The sequence below is a fragment of the Falco cherrug genome, chromosome 13 (assembly GCF_023634085.1).
Source record: "Falco cherrug isolate bFalChe1 chromosome 13, bFalChe1.pri, whole genome shotgun sequence".
In the NCBI taxonomy this organism is placed as follows: Eukaryota; Metazoa; Chordata; class Aves; order Falconiformes; family Falconidae; genus Falco; species Falco cherrug.
Genome location: NC_073709.1, coordinates 13,293,245 through 13,312,574, shown reverse-complemented (window position 1 = coordinate 13,312,574; position 19,330 = coordinate 13,293,245). Strand labels below are relative to the sequence as shown.

At 42.0% G+C, this 19,330-nt stretch overlaps 1 protein-coding gene across 2 annotated transcripts in view; it reads right to left on the bottom strand.

Annotated features, from left to right (window-relative positions):
- CDC42EP3 (CDC42 effector protein 3) overlaps positions 1-15,420 on the bottom strand; it is a 30,107-nt gene extending 14,687 nt beyond the window's left edge. The window contains exon 1 of one of the 2 annotated variants that reach the window (XM_055726066.1): positions 15,269-15,420. The gene's annotated coding sequence lies outside the window, so the exon portion shown is untranslated. Of the gene's footprint in view, positions 1-14,737; positions 14,952-15,268 lie in introns of those variants that run through there. The other variant, XM_055726065.1, reaches the window with a different exon arrangement.
- Positions 15,421-19,330: the final 3,910 nt, after the last annotated feature.

Sequence of the window (19,330 nt, the reverse complement as noted above, 5' to 3'; positions counted from 1 at the left end):
ACAGTCGTGTTTCACATACTGGTCTTAAAACTAGGCAGAGTTGATCAGTTTAATTTGAAAGAAATCAATATACTCAGCACTTGTACAGAGGTATACTGTCTGAATATTCAGATTGGCACAGTGACAATTCAGTGCTAAAGCTAGTTTACTGATTAGCCGTTGATATTTCTTTTAAACTGTAAGCCCCATGTATTTAATTAAACTGTCTGAAATGCTGCTGTCTCAAATCCCACTAAAGCTACCTCCTCAACACTCAGGGGTTTACCTCAGCCAGCACTCAGCACTTATCTTCCCGTCACTGCAGCCATATTTCAAAAGATAAGTACATCTCTAAGACACAGCTTACCCAAACGGTGAATGAGATGACAGCATCTGTGTGTAGAGAAGACCGGACCTCAAGCTTGCATGTGCAGGCAACATGACAGAATAATTAAATGGGTCAGAGAAACATGCTGGATCCAATGAACCCAAGCAGACCTAATGTACTGCAAGTCAAGTCCTGTCCTTTGCAGCTTTTTGGAAAAGCATTTTGCAAACGTTCGTGTCCTCTCTGCACTCTGCAGGGGCTCCCACTTAGAACTTTGCCTTGGGACTGCAAGAGAACATAAATCCCTCTGTTTAAAGGTCAATATTTCAAAGTGCTCCAAAATGGACATTTTGTTTTCAGAAGTAGTGTCAAGGGAAAGCGTATTGGCGGCAAAAAGAAAACTTCAAGTAGGCAGTCACATTAGGGTAATGTAATCATGACTCATGCTCCTCACCCATTTCCTGACTAGGGCTGTGCATGATCAAACGAAAACCAGCCACAGTAATGCTGCCGCTCATTAATGTTAGCTAGCCTGAAAGGATTACAGGCTACCAGAAAACAAACTCATTACAAAGTATCCTATTTAAAGCCTGGCATAAATTGACACTGACACACACAGTGGTGTAATACCATACTCAACCAAAACAACAACTTGCCTTTGTTGCAAGAAACAAGTTACAACTTTTTATGATGAGCTCTCCTACCTGAACAAACCTTCTCACACACCTTAAAACACTGTAAATCCCTCGGGGCACATAAGGAGAGGCACGGAATATCCAACTGCTAGTCAGTATCTGAAGAAATTGAAGATACATGGCCCTTTTGAGGAGGATCGCAGCAAACTCAGACTGCTGTAAAGCAACTACCCCCTCCTCAGAAAGGCTGCAAAAGAACACGCACGTGCTCGCCAAAGCACAACCTGGGCCTGAGTGGCTGTCACCTTATAAGAAAGGCACTGCAAGAGGCAATTTCTGTCTCAGTGTTCAATCCTGTTGGGCAGCCCAAGTGAAGCGTGCGCTTAATGATGCAAATTGGTGTTAATTTGTATAAAGAGTTCTTTAGCAGAAAGATTTCAGATCCTTGCTGGGATCTTGGTCACATTTAATTTGTTCCAAAACCCACATTAATAAAACCCCCAAAATTAATCAGATATTTCAACAGAAACTAGGCTAGACATTAGGTAACAAATGACAACACGCAGCTGCACCTCTCTGCAACCCTCACAGGCCAAATAGAAGCATAGACTCATTTACATTGGAAAAAACCTTTAAGATCATCAAGTTCAACAAGACAACTCTTTTCCCTCGCTCCTACCTCAGAAGCACAGCTCTGCATTTGCAGGTCCCTTTCACTCCCTTTTACTCCTCAGCACCAGTTACTGTGTTCCTTATGCTACTTCCAACAACAGAGATAGATCAAAGGGGAGAGAGATCCTGAAGCTGACCATTAAATATAAAATCCATTGCCAAAACCATTGTCCACAGAATTAAGACAGATCACCAGTGACACTCCACTCCCAGGATATTGAGGAGACCTATACCAGGTGTCCAACAGCCAAATTCAACCATAATTTAACAATCACCTGGCTTTTCAGCAATGCCGTAGCTTACCTCTTGGAAATCTCAGACATTTTGCCCCTCATGCTACAGAGTACTGGGGGACACATAGGAGAATCAATCAGTTGCACAGGGCAAAAGTTATATTTAGGTCTGACTAGACCAACACCAGCTAAATATACTAAGCCTATACCTTATCTGTGTTGCACTAATTACTTCAGAGTTGAGAGAAGCCAGTTCTGAAACAAAGCACACACATGCCAAGACCTTACACTGTATTGTGACACTTGCTGCTAGACTGTTCTAACTCTGCTTGGTCATCACATGTCTTATTTATACAACTCTAGCAGTACAGAAACGAGGTGCAGCAATCCCTTTGGGCATGGGTGCACCTCCGTCTTGACCAAGAATGAGCTGTTACCACATGCTCAAGTCTTTTGTGTACTAATTCATACAGCTAGTGTGGAAGGCAGTGGAGTGTAGGCAGAAAAACAGAAGAACATAATTTGGGGACCTGCTTTCCTGTGTAAATGGCACATTTATTTACTTAATACTTCAGTAAGTAGATAATATTAACTTCTGGCTTTAATGAAGGTTATTTAAAACAAGTTTCTAATGGCTCTTGCAAGCTTCAGGAAGTCAGAATTCAAGTCATGGTAGGAGCGATATGTTGATTAGCGTGGTTTACCATCCTTTGGAAATTTAAGGAAAAGTGACACACACATTGTACAGCCCAGGACAGACACTTGCAATGCTGACAAAAACCTCTGTTCAAACGAGGCTGGGGGGAGGGAATCAAAGCTAAAATAACACAAACCACCAGCTTGAACAAAAAACAAACAAACAAAAAACCACAATAACTGTGACAAAAAGATCCCACCAACTCTGAAAACAATACCAATGTAAAGATGGTCAGAATCCAAGCCACAGAAGTGGCCAGCTAGTCCTGCTCTCCTTAGTAGGCAAGGGGAGCAAAACTGAGGTCAATTGCCCAAGTGCAAATCCAATCCATATTCAGAAACACACACACACACTTAATACAGCAACAATGTACCCGGATTGCATTAATTTAAGGCATAGTGTGGGGATCTCTTCTCTTGTAAAAGTCCATATTGTTTCTTTAGCAGAGATAGCCTCTGTCAAAATGCAGGGAAGCAACACACTTCAGCTCCCTGAATTACAGAAGAGCACATGGCCAGAGACAGTACACACAAGAAATTCAAGAGGGAACTTGCATCCAAGGAGGGCATCAACATCTCAGTGTTGCTCCTTCAGTACTGGATGGGAAGAAATTATTGGCTCTCTGGATATAGCTCACATGGGAAGGAATAGAAATATCATAACCAAAATTCTTTGAAACACAGTCCTAGCAAAAGGCATCTACAGTAAGTTCTAAAAGGACGATGATATTACCAAACTGACATTCCTTCTCCTCTGTACATGGGCGCTACCAGGATTCACCAGACTTATGCTCCTTCTGGTTGCGGAAGCAGTGGGGCAGCATACTTGGGCTCCAAGGAAGGAGCCCAAGGAGATCCTTACTGGAGGAAATTGTTAAACTGTTCACCAACAGCTACAAAGATCCATGTTGGAAATAATTCGTCAACACTCCTATTGCTATAGTCCTATGCTTCTTAAGTTAAACTCTTGGGGAAAAATGGGATTTTGTTGCTGTTTTGTTAGTCTAAAATCTCAAACGCAGAACACTAAATATAGGTTATCCTGCAATAATTCAAGTTAAATATATACATTTTCTGAAACAAAAATCCTGCCACCCTAACTACTGTTAAACTCTTGCCGTTCCTGAAAAGACCATAATCCATTCACTTTAGAGAACAAAAGTGGGAAGGCAGAGACATTTAGCATTGGAAGAAAGGCCCAAGCAACAATGAAAAGAAAAAAAAATCTGCACCTAATTAGTAAACCAAAACTCTCCAAATACAACACATTAGCAGCTTGCAGTAGAACAGTTAACTTTTAATAGTCGCCAGGTTCCCAGGTTAGCAGCTGCTGATTAAGAAAGTTCACAGCTCCCAAAGTGAATATTTCAGACTGTCTGAAAGGAGGCAGGCAGTTTCACCCAGGGTGCCAATACAGGCTGAAAGAGCATTACATCTTAAAGTGAAATCTCAACTTTAAAAACAAAAGTATTATGAATACCTGAAAATCGAAAATACCTGAAAAATCCAGAGAGGCTCTTAATCTGCCTTGCATTTTGGCTGTTACATTCCCAGTGGCTTACTATTCAACAAGATGAACCAAGGACTGATTTAGAACTTGATTAAGCTTAATAAATTATGCCTTTTGCTAGTCATCGTTCTTATGCAGAAGATACAGAAATTTTTCTGATATGTCTTTCCAGACACCAAAATGTTCTTCTTGGACTTTTCACTGAAAGGCTGTCATTTACTAGGCACCTGGATATAGCAATTTGCTCCTTGGTCAAACTTAGCATTCATGCCCTCAGCAGAGTGCAAAAAAGGGTTTTACCCATATAATGAACATCTTGGTATGCACGCTGCATTTGGAAAGCAACAGCCCTCACCCCAGGAAGTACAATGAACTCCTATTTCTGTTCTTTTTCCTAGAGTATTCCAATAGTAGATGCAGGAAGCAAGAATGAAACAAAATTAACATGTCAAAACATTATAGCACTTGACGGCTACTAATGACACTTTTCTGATAGCTTAAAAAACAATAAAGATTAACTGCTTGAGTCACTTGGTGTTACACCTCATGGTTTTGTGCTGTAGTCACAGGAGGCTATTGCAATTCCCTGCTGCATAAGAGGGTACTGACAAGGAAAAGGTAAGGTCCAGCAATTCTGTGTTTGGCCATCACCATGTCCAGTCCTGGTAGCCACAATTCCAGGAGAATGTCACCAAAAAAAAAAAAATAATTTTCAGAAGAGCCACAAGACCAATACTATCATTTATGTCTGCTAGACTGAAGCTAAACAAAGCAGGGTAAGAAAGAAAATGTACTTTTTCTTGACAGTAGAACAATTTACCAAGGCTTGTGATGGATTCTGTGTTATTTGGATTTTTGTTAAAAAACCCCAACAAAACATCTAAAACCTGCCCATTGACTCCTAGCTCTGCCTGAATTGTTTGAATCAGATGTACTGACAGAACTGGGTAACAATTTAGAAAAGGCCTAAAACTCGTGACAGGCAAGTTCCCAATGGTCTATTCTGGCTTTTATCATTCAAGATATAAACAGTATTCTTCCCCAAATATGTGACATTTCTCTTAATAATATTTTGAAAAACATTTTTATCTAGGGAAAGCCATACTAAATTTTTAGAGTCCTTTTGTCCACAGATTGTTTTCTTGGCCATCAAGATGGTTACAAAGGTTGAAAGGGCAAATCTCCTGGAAGTTAGCAAAATAGAGCTCTGATCTAAACTGTTGTGTTTGGAGAATTCTTGTCTTTCAGCACCAAATAGAAAGAAAAAAAAATAGATATCTATGTTTGACACTACTTCACATCCTGCATGTAGAACTGAATAAACTCTTTCCTGTCAAATTGCCACGAACAGTTTGAGATCTGCAAGCTTTAAAAGCTGTTTCTCTTCTGATGCTGTGCAAGCAGAAGGGCACACATTTCACAACAACTTAGCCTGGTTAGTGAACAAGGTAGACTAAATTTAAGTTACAGACATTTTAAAGTACAACTTTCTAACAATGGTATCTCAAATCCATGACTGAGCAGAATCCAGTGTCCAACTTCAGGTACTTACTTTCGAAGAAAAGCACAATGAAAAAATGTCATGTGGCTTCATTCCCTTTTACTCAACAGAAATTGACATAGTTCTTGAATTTGATAATACTCTATCCTTTCTTTTCAAGCCACATCTATATATTATTTCTATCGTTAAACTTGACTTTGGGACCATATTTGTACATTCAGGACATTAACCCAAAACCTACAAACTCTGAAATGCAGAAAGCCAAGACAGCTACTTCGCCAGATGGACTGAAAAAACACACTGAATCAGAGCACCTGAAAAATTATCTGGTACCATTTCAGACGAGGATTTTTAACGTACACAGATTTTTTAACATACACACACAGCTGCTCCTACTTCCACAGATACCACACTGTTTTATTACAGAGAGTATACACACAATTTCTTAAATGATGCCTTTTTAACATGTCCACCTACTCTTCAGATGTCTTGGAAGCTTCCATTTTAAAGCTCATTTTCAGAGTTGTTTGTAAATATCAGACTATGCCATTCAAGCCAACACTTTCTACCTTTCATCTGCAGCAATCTGTATATGTTTGTTTATTGGGAAGATTATAAACAGGTGGGAGAATTTTAACTGAAGTTGTTAAACTGTTCCTCTACTGAGACAAACCAAAATTACTTATTTCTACTCCCCTGGTCTACTGTAACAGCTTTTACTCCTATGCATACATCACCCATCAAAATTCACAGCCTTACTAAAATGTTCTGACACTTCTGTGCTGTTAAAGCTAGTCCTGACATTCAAATTTGTGTCTGGGAATGTGTCTTTTCCTGTCACTGTGAATTACCAGGACAGTCAGTTTTGAGGTTTTTTAACTATAATTTTTGTGAGATTCAGTAGCTTCATGTCTGCCAGCTAGTCTTCCAAAATCCCCTCTCCATTAAAAATACCACCCCTCCTGCTTACATTGCTCTATACCCACAAACAACTCAACACAAAGGAATAACCATCAACCTAAATTCAGAGGAAGGACAGAACCTCTGCATAGGGATGTAGAGATGGAGGACAGTGGAAGTGGCTAAGTCATAGACCCTTATGCATAGATGCAAGGGAGAAAGACAGGTAAGCAGGCTTGATGCATGAAAATTAGCTGGAATTCAGCAACAGGAGTTAATTTCATGTTTAGACTGCTCATTTGGACATTGAGGCCTACTTCTTTCCTTACAGTTTCATCAGTTTTGTGTTGATTATAACTGTATTTTCAGTGATCACTTGAATACACTTAAGGATTTACATTTCAATGGATATACTGTTCTTACCAAAGCCAGTGTAAAAAAGCTTCCAACTTCTCTGCTGTTGCTTCATTAGATACTACTCCTGTCTCTTCTTCCTATAAGTTGTCAGAGCATATCTCAGCAACTCAACTGTTATACTGTTGCATAGTCCTCTGCCAAAGTATTGAGGTACTGTTGTAGTCTCAAGTTAAAATAACTACTGCAACTAAAAGTGAAATTAATTCTTAGACAAAAATCTGAAAGCTGTCTGCAGCATAAACTGCTTGATTGTTCATTGCTTTCATTTGGAAAGGTGTGTTTAATTTTTGTCCTCACAAATTCCTTTAGGAACTCCTACAGATTCCTAACCTACTTGGGCTTTTGCTATTACAACTTTTCTTCTTTGGAACTAGAAATATGTATTTTTAAGAGAGTTGTTCAGCCCACTGCCACAAAATGGATAATTTTGTTGTCTAAGGGTTGGACTTGATGATCTTAAAGGTCTTTTCCAACCAAAACAGTTTTATGATTCTATGCTTTTGACCTTAGCGGATCTTATCTAAAAGACTCTGGAGATTGAGATGGGTGTTCATCATGCCAGAGAGTGCATACAGACAAAATCAGAAGAAACATAGCCTCCCTCCTCACTAAGAATCATGCTGTGCAAGTGGGACAGGGACATACAGGAACAGAGCAGCTGCCATACAAATTACTTGTCTGCTCAGTCCACTATGTTGTTCCTAACAACAGATTTTCTATTCAGTCTGTAGGACTTCTCTGTACCACTAATTACTTTGCATATCATTAATAAGAAACAAGTTTAAAACAGATATGATAACATTACCAATCCAACCTTTTCATTTAAGGTTTTCTTCAAACTGACTAGATTCTGCAATTTACTTCCAGGCAAGATGACCAAACTGAGCAATGTATTACTATAAATTTGTACTATTGTAGCATCAGAAGACCTAATCACAAGCCAAGTACCTAGTATACTAAGAATTATGCAGACATAAAACAACAACAGCAGAATCTCACAAAAAATATTTCCAGTTGTTGCGTCTTTTGGGGAAGAGAGTGCTGTTACCTTTGCAACAGAATTGTAACTATTGTGAGCACCACCTCCCTCCTATTTCAGCTTTCCACTCCAAGCGTTTGGACTGAAGTAAAATACAATTCTTTGTGCCATATATACAGCCTATGCGTCAACACACTACTCCATTCTTTACCTTCATATTCCCATATGTTTTTTTAACATCCAAGCAGAAGCGATCCCCAGATACACTGCATCTTACCCTTTCATGAACTGTGGTTATTCTTCCAAGGTCATCTGCTAGAGAGCCATAAGCAAGCAAAGAACCAGCTTAAACTTGATGAAGAGCAGTAATCTTTTGTATCTGGAGCAAGAACATGTGAGCTGCATCTGACATGCAGGACAATCAATGGCACTATTCTCTCCTTGTCACTCTTTCACTCAACATGTAGCTTTCCTACTGTTTAAGTCTTCCTTAAACTGGGCTAACCCCTAACATTATTTGAAGAAGCCATGCAACCTTAAAAGGGAAACACCAAAGACTACACAGCCACATACCATTCTCCAAATGAATACAGAAAACTCAAGGAAAAGCTACAGAACAGTGCCTTTGCAAGGACTGCAGAGCTGGGGAGAAATGGTGTGGCTGGCCTTTACATCAGACTACAAAAGGCAGAACCTGCATTTCCTTTTTCCTTCACCCTTAACTGTGGCACATGTAGCTTTTAGTGTCGGGTGTCAGAGATGCTTTTGGTTTTATTCTTTGTGGTTACAGAAATGTGTACTTTCAAAGAATCAATGAGTCACATTAATGCTTCAAATGACTGAGAGCTTGTAAAATTAAAATAGATTAAGTTATCATTTCAAACCTGAACATTGAAAAGATTGGCCTGACCATTCTCTGGAGATAAATTTTAACCAAATTGAAACTATGCTTCAGTTTCAAAAAGGCAGTTTACCAAATAATACAAAAATAAAGGCCAAAAAAATAATACTGGTGACCATTCCCCAACAGAATTCATCATTAGAAGCAGTGGCAAGAGTTCCTGAACACAATGCCGTTCCTTAATGGTGGTCTGTCACATTGAAGACAGGATATTTATGGTGTGCATCTCAAGCACAGAAAAGGGGAGAGAAAAAACAAACCAAAACATTCACCTTAAACTCCACCACATCTTGAAGTAATTTTTGCCAGAGTTTCAGATCTAATGTATCCAATCTCATGAATAAACAGAATTAAAGTCAAACTAGATCAAAGTATACACCGAACCATATTAACAGAAGGAAAAAGGTGAAGTTAGAGGTTTCTAGAAAATACTTAGGCCTTCATGAAAAAAGATATATGTAAACACATGGTTTAGGTTTTACTTGACTAGAACTGGAGATACACACAGAAGGGAGAGAGAATGGAACTTGTTTCTGACCACAATATCTCAATGAATACAATTTGAAAGGTTAGATTTAGTAAGTATTAGATTGAAGACGAACATTCAAAAATTGTTCTGGTATCACAAGGAAATCTTTTTAAGCTTCTAAGTTACTGAAATATTGATTTTTGTAAAATTTAAAAACTTTCTTGATGAGAGGAATCCATTAGTGATGTCATGTAATTTCTGACAATGTAAATGAATTAAGGGAAAAAATAAACAAAAAGGCAAGAATGTAAATGTGGGGGAGGAAATCCCCAGTAACACTGGCATTATATTGCTGTACATCACATAGTACTAGTGCTCCACTCAAGCACTAGACAAACCAACCAAACAAAACACTGTCTACTACACAGGAGCTGACCCAGTTGTATGGCTTGGGAAAACCACCTTCTTAGAAGTCAGTAAGTAGCTTAACTAGAATAGAAGAAATAGAAAGTCTTTGTCAAAGCAACAAGATCCATCAGCCTGTTCTTCACTAAAGACTTAAGCCTCAAATTTTGTCTACCACCTCCTTCCTGACTCTTCCTTGCTTTCTGCTGAAGATCTGAAATAATATTACTCATACTCTTTCAGGGCTTCACTCTGTGAAGATCATGACAGAGCTCTGCCGGCCAGAAAGCTTGTTTCACAACCTCTTTGGAGAAGTGCTTCATACATGCTGACTGTGGTGGCAGCAAAGCACCTTTGATCTTCCTTGCAGAGTATCACTGAGAATTCTGAACCCCATAATTAGAAATATCGTATGTGGAACACTAAGGTTGAAAAGTCAAAGAATGCAAAGTTAGGAAATCCCAAGATTACATTACTCGTGCAACCATTATTTGGTTCCTTTACCACCTGTATTACAATGTTGCTCGGCACCAAACAAAAGGACTATGACAGAGCAGGACCTTCAGCTTTGGCACAGAATTTCAAACAGATCCTCTCTTTTTGTTACTTCTCATCTCATTTGCCCCACATACTGTTTGAGGCAAGAGGGCTATGAGAAATAATGTGACCATAATGCACTTACATATATATCACCATTTTCTACAGGCATTTTTCCAACTTACAGATACTTGATTTTGCCAGCAAAACAGGCTTTAGGTTTTGGGGTTTGCCTAACTTTACTGTTACACAGCACAGACCTTTTAAAGAGTTAGTCTGAAGTCTATTTTTTATAAAAAGCTAATAGTTTGCTTTTATTTACTATTTTATGGTCATTCCTAATATTCTAATGTGAAAAAACATTTGGAATGAAGACTCAACACCCATTTCCTTTGTTTAAGGCACAACACAAATATTCAGATACACCTAAAACTTCTACAGCAAAACAATGAGAACTGGAATTGAAACATCTGGTATTTCAAAGGACAGAATTAAAAAAATACACCAGGCTCTACGTTTTAGATCTTCCAAGCAAAGACATGAAGAAGTATTTATTTTTAGAAAGTTCTCTACAGATGTCCTAAAAAAGAAAAAATAATTAATTGCTATCTAAATGGATCTAAACAAGTCTGCAGGCCTGACTAAGCAACTCATGCCTAGTTTCAGTGACCACAGCTCACCATCAGCACTTGTATCTCTGCAGAAGGTCAGCTGCTATTTACACATAATCACAGAAAAGTTCACTTAGCTCATTCAAAATAAGCCCCAGCACAATAACTTACTATATCAGTCCATTTAGTTTCTTATCTAACTTGTTCCCTGTTGACCTTTATGATAGAAATCAAAGCAGTGTATCAGACTCTGTGAGCCGCCTTCTATTATTCAGTGCAAGTAAACAACATTAACACATTTACATAGTTAAGTTGTATGTTGTGGTCCCACACATAGTGGGGGTTGAAACCCTTAATGTGGCTCCCTGGCATTCATGAGATACTAGTCATCAGGTTTTGCTTGAGTATTGCGCAACTTGTATAATTTCTAAGATAACTATTTCAAATTACTTTTGCTAAACGTACCTTTCAATAAATGCTCTCACATAAAAAGCTACTATGGTCATGAAGATACAATTTAGTTTGAGTATTCAGCTATTGCTTTCACATTGTCAGAGCTTTAGGCATTAAAATGTGCCACTCAGAAGGCTGTAAACAGCTTACCTCCCTCCTTAAAAAATTAGACACCCAAAATAAAAACAAAACCCACAACACAAACAAAAAGGAGTAAGACACATTCAACAGTTCACTAGCCTCTCAAAAGAGAAATCTTAGAGTTGCTTACAAAAACTATTAACTAACTGTGCTCTTGCGGCCTTAAATAGTGGCAGAACTGTAAGACAAACATCTGTTTCTACACCCGACTATTCCATAAATGTCAATGAAACCCAAGTAAAGGTATAAATATATCTTGGTCACCCTGGCCAACTCTGTCCATTTGTAATCATCTCATTTTATCTTGGCAGTGTGTTTCCTGAAGCTTTACTGCATATCTTGATTTAACCCTTAAACTATGAGGAAGCTAGTCTTCTTGTCAGCCAGTTCCAGCTGCTGCAGTTATACTCACCTCCCCACACCAGCCACCACACTGGATCAATATCTTTGCTCAATAACATTACAAATGTAAATACGGAACATTGTAAAATACTGTAAGCAATGTTTATCTTCATGAACATCATCCAGAAATCTTATTTAACATAGCACTAGAAGTAAATCTCTTCTTCAGCGTGAACTTCACCTGAGCTTGTACTCAGTAGTTGCACCTCAGCCTGCCATTCTGCTTCACACAAAACCCTCCCCTGCATAGGTGGTGCTTTGAATCTGCTCTCACTGCTCTACCCAGGCACATCCATCAGCACCAGCTAGCTACTTTCACAAGCTGGTAACAAGTCTGCTTTGCAGCGAGAGGAAATAATTTAAAAAGTTCGCCATCCAACACCTGAATACAATACTCCCCACATCCCCATGTAAGCTCAGACTTGAATTTATTTGGGAAATTCACCTTGCTATCACACAGAAAACCAACCAACCCATCACAAGATACACCTTCAGCCAACTGCCACCCCCTGTGAGGGCTGTACCCCTGGGGATACAATATCTGCAGCATGGCTGCGCCTATTAGGCACAGACCACCCAACAAGTTCAGTTTTACTGCTGGGGGAGGGAGAGGCTGTCAGTTCTTCCCAAGATGGTTCAGATCTTGAGAAAATACATTTGCTCTGCCTTGATCATAATGGGGGCGGGTTGGGGGGGAGTAGTAAAGAAGCTATGCTTTTTATTTGTTTTCAAAAAGTAACATTTACATGCAGGAGAGCCAAAGCCTGTGGTGTTTTACATCATTGTGAAAGGCCAAAACGGGCACCAGGTGATCCCCCCAAAAAGGGACCAGACTTGATCCACTGCAATTCTGTCAGTGAGGGTGAGGAATAGGAGGAAAAGAACTGGTCAGAGAGCATTACTGAGCCCCTAGGATAGAGGTCACTGGCAAGAAGAGAAGGATAACTTGATGGTAAATTCTGCATGGCACAGGGATATTTGTTCTTCAATGCCATTTCCCTCTCCTACTCCAAACTATTTCTCAAGACTTGGGCAGAGCATCAGAATTTCTTCTATAAGAAGTAATCTAGCTTAGAAGACTATAAACCAAAGCAGCATACCCAATTATGAAAAGCTGAGCACAAAACATGTTTTGCCATGAACCGTGGCTTTCTTTGGTTACAGTAAAGCTGATATAAGTGGTTTGGAACAGTTTTAGACGCCTCTTTGAAGTCAATGTGACATTTAGCCACAACAGTCAAATAGGGACAGAGCAGAGCCGCGCTGCCTCAGGGAAAGAATGGCTCTGGGCTGCCTCTTAGGTGATATCATCTCTTTCCTTTCTGAAATTCACCCAGGCCACCTCCTGGTGATTCTGGCTGGCTTTACCCATCACTGAAGAGGCAGAACCACAGAGGTAGTTTCTGCAGCCTGATTTTCACTTCTGTGGATGCACAAGGTGTCCCTGAGAGAACAGTAACTATGATTATCTCTAATCTAAGGAGGAGATAGGCCACATTGTTTCCTTCCCAGATACCGTTGGCTTATGCTGAGGCCAGGAAAAATCATTCCCTTCAGTATTATCCTGCCAACTGAAGAACCTGCTCATTCCTCTCCTCTGCATGCTGTAACAAAAAACAAACGTTCAAAGCAAGAGTGTCTTGAACATAGGCGTTTTCCCTTACTTTTCTGAATGCTTCTGCTGAAAGACTATTTTTAACGTGCCATAGAGCTAAAGTAAATCTTAATGCTAACACTAAAAAAGGCTGGATCCTTTCAGTAAAAGACACTTTAAAAATAAATCCATGCAACAGTAATCACCTACTGATACATGCTTTTATGTTTAGCCAGCTGCTGAGATGCCACATCTGTCACTTCTTGCTTCCAGAAATGGGCTTTCCTTTTCTGTTAGGGAAGGAGAAAATTCTGCTCCTGGAATTGAGCTGAGTATCATGATGCCTTTTTTGGTATCTCTGTCATTCCTCTACACGTCTGAACCACAGCACATGGATTATAAGATTTCTGGTACCGTCCATCTTAAGAATTGTTCGGCTTTAGATTTTCATACCTTAAAGCCTCAGATTTTTTCCCCTGTGCTTCGCTGAACAACGTTACATACTTATAGGCTGTATGTAACCAAACATAATGGTCCATGCGTGAGTAATTACACTCCCGGGAGCTCTCCTTTGCCTTCCTCCCCCAGATATTTTACAAAGGAAAGTAAGAGATCAGGATCGTATTTGTTACATTAAACATTTCATAATAAGCCCTCTTCCTATTTTTAAAACGTAACAACAATCTACAGTGACGCAAGTCCTAAATTAATTACTTCCTCTATTCTGGCCTCTTTTTAATTTCAGGCGAAAATAAATCAAGTCCCTCTTATTAACATACCGCCCGCATGTCTTCATTAGCAACCCAATACAAATTCGTATTTGACTTCCCGACTCGGAACTCTTTGTTCGGCACCCAGCAGCACCGGGGGCCGCTGCCTGCCCCCAGCCCCCTGCCCGCCCCAGGTGCGGCCCCCGCAGCCCCCCGGCTATTTTTAAACCCACGCAGAAAGGCGCGGCAGGAGGGGACATCCCGCATTAGAACCGCCGCGCTGTTTCGGGGCGATGTAGGTACGTATGCCTTCCGCCTCCCAGGCGAGGGCACGGAATCACGTAGGTCACAACACGACAGGAAGAAAATTTAAGCCGAGGGGCGAGTTTCAGCTGGGGGTTTCAGGGATGTAGGAACACCCCCAGACCGTCTTGGCGATGCGATGGCTCCGGTACAAATCCCCCCGCCGCCGAACACGCGCATTAATGGATGCTCTCCCCGGCCACCCCCAGGTGCCCCCGCTCCCCCGGAGGCTCCCTCCCTGCCCGCCGAGCGGGCGCGGTGCGGCCCCGCCGCCGCTCCGCAGGGGACGAGGGGCCGTGCCGGGCCCCGCTCCACTCCGCGCCCCGCTCGGCGCACACGCCGCCCCCGCTCCCCGACTTACGGCGCTGCCGGCTGCTCCCCCGCCGCTCCTCCCTCCCGAGCTACCTCCCTCCCGCCGGTGCGGAGCCGGGAGGGCAGCGGGGCCGCCCCTCCGCGACTCGGGTCGAGCGCGGCACCTGTGAGCGCCTGTCAGTGCGCGGGCGGCGGCGGCGGCGCCCCGTGTCCCGGGGGCGCGGCGCGGGGCCGCGGGCGGCGAGCGGAGCCGCGGGGAGGCGGCGCTGCCGGCGGGGCGGCCGGGCTGCAGGGAAATCCTGGCACCGCGGAGCGCCGCCTGGGAGGTGAGGAGCAGCCACGGCAACAATGAAGGGTTTTTCCCACCCACACCCCGACGGTTTTTTGTTTGGTTTGTTTGCTGTTTTTTTTTTTCCTGAGCTCACCGCGGGGGTGGGGTCGCTGCGCCCCCCCCCCTGCCCCGGCAGTGTCCCACTAAAGCCCACGGGTGGGCAGCCCCCGCCCCGTTCCCCCGGGCACGGCCAGCGCGGAGAGGTGCTGGGAAGGCGATGGTTTCCCCCAGACCCTGTTCCCCCCTCACCTCCTCGGCGCCCCGATCCGCCACGGGCGAGCCTGCCAGCCCGCTCGCCGCAGCAGCGCCCGCCGCCCGCCCTCAGACATGCTGCCTTCCCTCCATGCTTTATGCGTTTATAAGCAGCGCTCGGGCTTTCATGGCTCCACCGTCTGCGATTTGCAGGTAAACGGCAAATACTGCGAGCGCAGGCGGGGCGCGGGGGCGTCTCCCCCCGCCCAGCGGCGGGGCCGGAGCGGGGCAGCGGTGCGGAGCACCCGGCATCGCCTCTGCGGGACCCGCCGGGCCACGAGCCCTTTGACGACAGATTGAAGGGCACCTGCCCATCCGCTTTGTGCAAGTGAAACTCCCTTGCCCAGAACGGAAAGGGCTCAAAATAGCTATTGCCAGTCCAGCAGATTACTGACTAGGAAACCCATCAATACTGAGCTGATGTTAAATTTTTCACAAGTTCCTTGGTTAATCCAGATAGAGACCCCAGTATTGTGTCGCTTCTCCCAGTGATATCCTCCACAGAACTCACCACTCTGCGTCTGACGGTTTTACTAAAGGTTCATTTTTCAAAATGTTATGTTTGGCACTGCTATACAAGCACTGCATGCACACTTATTGAAATATTAAGTGCGGTACATACCTTACCCAGGCTAAGGTATTTTTACAAATATTTGCATAATTTTAATTACATATGGCACTTTAAAATAACTGTAAACAGTGGATGCATTGTATATAAATGTATACTTAGTTTAAAATATGTTTACATACCCACATCTGGGTACAAGAATTTTCCCCTTTGCTCTCCTTTGCATTGTTAGCATTGGAGCACTTTAATGCTAAAGCACTTTACCACAGGGCAATTGTATTTTCTTTTCTGTAAATACAGTGCCCAAATTCAGAGGACATTTTCATTTCAAGGTGTCGAGACTGTAATATTCAGCATGCCCGCAGACTGCTGTGCCCTTACACATACAGGGTGATGTCTCTGGGCAAGACACATCAGGTCATACACAGCAGTTCATACTCCAATCCCGCTACGTGAAGTAAAACTTAGGCAGAAAATACTGCCCTTTCACGTGGAATTTCTCATTGCTTAAGTATTTTCAATTCTATGAAAACTTTTAGCCATTTGATTTACATAACATAATTTCTTTTAAAAAACCTAAGCCCTTCATATGTTAGTTTAATGGCTGAGGGTGAAGTTGCTTGCTCCGCTGGAGCAAGGGCTTCGTGCAAGCTTCATCCCTCCCCGTGAGCAGCGTGCGGCCCCCCCCAGCTGGGAGTAGGCAGGGACCGAGCAGGTGGTTGGAGGGAGCAGCCCCACCGCTGCCCAAGGGAGCGGGATGGCTCTGTGCCCCGGCCTCCGACAACACTGAAGGCATGGCCAGAGACTGCACAGTTCCAGTAATTCTTAATTGCTATTGCAGAAGCCAAAGTAAATTTGAGAGCAGCCCAGAGGCTGCTCCCAGTTCATGCAAAAGGACAGTCAGAGAAAACAGCTATTATAAAGTTTGTGTAAGCAAAAGAAAAAAAGAATTCTCTAATAAATCCTGGCTTCTTTGGATACATTTCCAACTTTGCAATTATTCAGTTATTATCCTGCACTCCACGCTACCTTTAATCTACCAACTCTACTCTTGAGACTACTTTGTCATTTAGGAACCTAATTTAAGCGGTTTAAAGCTTTTTAAAAGGAACACTCGAGGGATGACATTGCTCATACTTCTTTTTAGTTCAGAAAGGACATGTGTGTGGGCATGCATGTGTGTGGCTCCATGTGCTGAAGCTGAAGAAAATCCACACAACCATTTCTGAGGACAAAACAGGCAGACACACAGATTCATTTGCTATAATAACAGGCTGGCAACATTTTACGGTGGCACACTCAAAAGCCTGTTGCAGTCATGTCACACATCCCTGACTCTTCTGAATACTTTCCCTGGTTCTTCTTTTTCAGAGCTGGGCTTCAAACCTCTGTGTGCCATTGTCCTGTGCCACAGTTGGTTTAACTCAAGTTTCTCTCTGGTACTGTTTGACATGGTGACCTCCTGCACCTCTGACCTGTGGCACCTGTTCCAGCTTTTCCTCTTCAGTTTTCCCTTGTCTTTACCCTTTCTGAAATTCATGCTTGTTTTCACTGTGACGAGGAGATGACCTGCTTCTCTTTGCCCTAAAATCCTATTGAGCCCAGAGCTGCAGCCACACCATTTCTGCTATTCCTGTATCATTGCTCTTAGCTTTTCCAATCCCATGTTAGTCATCCCAAGGTTATCAAAGGCAGACTGCATTCCCCAGTACAAGAAGGATGTTCTTTACCCTGCACTGTGCCCAAGTGTACCATGATACGCCATAATGATACTGGTTTGTTCTCTTATGAAGCAGCAAAGGACATATTAATAGGAAAGTGTTATGTGTACACGTAAATACAGCTAGTGTTTTGAGGCAGTAACGGTTTAGAGAAAAGTTTCAGTTTCTCTGCAGAAAAAATGCCAATCCCTTCTCCATCTTACCATGTCATGGGAAACTCTGGAAGACTGAGTGTGGGAGCCAGAAGGAGAGCCTAGGTCCCTCAGAGAACCTCAGTTCTGATTTTCTTCAACTTCTTAGCAGTTCAAGTATCAGCCTTATTAATAACATGCAGATTTTTAACTGATCACCAGGATGTAGTGATGGGATTCTCTGCTGTTTGATCTCTTTCTACCACAGATTTATGCTGCCTCTTCTGTCATTTCAAGCCTCTCTTATTAGGAACTAAAACTGGAGTTTAAGACATGGTCTTGAGTCCTAAATGGCAGGCATGCTTGAATACTTGAATACTCAGATGCTTATGTCCCTGTGATATCTAGAGAACGTAGGTATCTAAGTGCTTTGCTGAATCAGGATGGTTATGACGAATACAAGAATACTGGTTTTATTTATATATGCCCAACTCAAGTCCACAGTGCTTTTGCATTTCTTTCATCTGTTGCTAGATCATGAGTCTAGTGAATACTGTTAAGTAGTTTGTTATGCTTAGAAACTGTCCGTTTAAAAGCTGTACTTTGACAAAGGTTTTATGATCTTTAAAGTACGTGTGATTAACATAAGCTCTGGAAGCTAAGAAGTTAGACTGTTCAATGTAAACACTGTTCATACCACCACCATAAACAAGAAAATGTTACTAAAACCTTTTTCAAAAACTGTCTAATACTATTTTCCAGTGCTCCTGAAAAATGTGTTTTGAAATGTTGTTGCAAAAGTGTTTAGCAATACTATATAGGAATAGTCTAAATATTTGTCTCTTTTTTAATAATTCCCGTGGATTACCAATGCACTCATATCCAAACACACATTTCTGATAAGTTACTTTATAGAGCGACAGAACTGTAGGGTCAGAAGGGACTTTGGGGTCATCTCCTCCATGTTGTGCCCTGATGCAGGATCAAGCACTTTAAAAATCTTCCAAAATCTCTGGACCTTGCCATGCTTTTTTCCAGGGGAGATGCGGCCACTTTAGACTTCCCCGAAATGGGCTGCGATGTAACACATACAAACTTGTCTCCTCAGCCACCTTTCACAGTCCCTCCCAGATCCTTGTGGCACTGTGGGCAAGTTGGGCAACCACATACCTAGGCTATTCCTACACATTCATTTACCCTCTGTTCCTAAAATCATCCACTGATGGAAATTCCACAACCTCCTGAGGTAGCTCCATAGTTTCACCTTTTCACTATCCATATTTTTTCTATTTTCCCAACGGATACAAAAACTACACCTCTCTTTCCTGAAAATTAGTCTGATTTCTTCTCTTACTGAGCCCAGAGAACAGTGAGACCATCTTCTTTATAACAATCATATTCGGAGGTGGTTATGTTCCCCAACCTTATGGTTTTTCCTTGCCATTCGCTCTTACCAACTCAAAACAATGATCAGAGCTACATTATACAGCTTCTTTTCATGGAAATTATTATGCAGTGTTGGAAAGAAAGAATATGATCTGACTGAGGGAAAAAAAATCTTCTGCAACTTGTTTGCCACAGATTATTTCTGTAACTGTCACTCTGGGAATTTCTATAAATAAAATCACTATCACTCTTC